Source organism: Apium graveolens, chromosome 6, assembly GCF_009905375.1.
Source record: "Apium graveolens cultivar Ventura chromosome 6, ASM990537v1, whole genome shotgun sequence".
In the NCBI taxonomy this organism is placed as follows: domain Eukaryota; kingdom Viridiplantae; phylum Streptophyta; class Magnoliopsida; order Apiales; family Apiaceae; genus Apium; species Apium graveolens.
In genome coordinates, this window is record NC_133652.1 from 172,346,084 (window position 1) to 172,347,161 (window position 1,078).

General features: G+C 44.0%; 1 non-coding gene across 1 annotated transcript; it reads right to left on the bottom strand.

Moving 5' to 3' along the window:
• Window positions 1–427: 427 nt before the first annotated feature.
• LOC141669114 (small nucleolar RNA R71) lies at window positions 428–534 on the bottom strand. The gene has a single exon (XR_012553408.1). It is a non-coding gene; the product is annotated as a small nucleolar RNA R71 (small nucleolar RNA).
• Window positions 535–1,078: the final 544 nt, after the last annotated feature.

Below are 1,078 nucleotides of genomic sequence, written 5' to 3' on the forward strand. Positions count from 1 at the left end.
TATGCTTCGGCTTATTTCGGACTCGTAATCGGGACTTGACCCAGTTTTCAAAGAAAGGTTCGGGATTTGACCCGGGTTATCACATATGGTATCAGAGCCAGGTTTCGATCCCGGGACCTGTGGGTTATGGGCCCACCACGCTTTTGAAATCAAGGCTAGCACAATTCAGATAGTGCAGAACTCGGTTCAGTTTGGGGGTTCTCGGACGGAAGATCCCAACATGCATATTAGAGATTTCATCGAGATCTGTGACACTTTCAAATTCAACAATGTGTTTGAAGATGCTATAAAGCTAAGGCTTTTCCCATTCTCTCTGAGGGATAAAGCTAAGTGTTGGTTGCATTCTCTACTACCAGGCTCTATCACTAAATGGGAAGATCTTGCTCAAAAGTTTCTTACTAAGTTCTTTCCTATGGAGAAGACTGCTGCTATCAGGAATGCTCTTATTTAATTTGCGCAGCAATCAGGAGATTCCTTGTGTGAAGCTTGGGATCATTATAAGGAGATGCTTAGAAAGTGTCCTCATCATGGGATGCCTGACTGGATGATTATCAACTGCTTTTATAATGGCTTGGGAGCACAGTCTAGACCCATGCTCAATGTAGCATCAGGTGGAGCCTTATGGGCCAAGAACTATGATGAAACTTATGAGCTGATTGAAATGATGGCTGCTAATGAATACCAGAACCCTTCTCAGCGATTACCTCAAGGCAAGGTAGCAGGAATTCTAGAGGTGGATGCAGCTACTACTATAGCTGCTCAGCTTAAGGCTTTGACGATGAAGGTCGATTCTTTGGCTAATTATAGAGTTAATCAAATCACTAGTATCTGTGAGCTTTGTGCTGATGCGCATGAGACGGAGCAGTGTGCTATTTCTAGTGAATCCGCTCAGTTTATGAGCAGCTTTCAGAGGTCGCAACACCCATTTCCAGCCACCTATCATCCCAACAATCGCAATCATCCTAACTTCAGTTGGAGCAACACTCAGAATGCGGTATGGCAGCCTTATCAGCAGTGTGTAGCAAAGCAATACAACCCTCCTGGTTTTTAGTAACTGCAATATGCACCAAGAAAACAA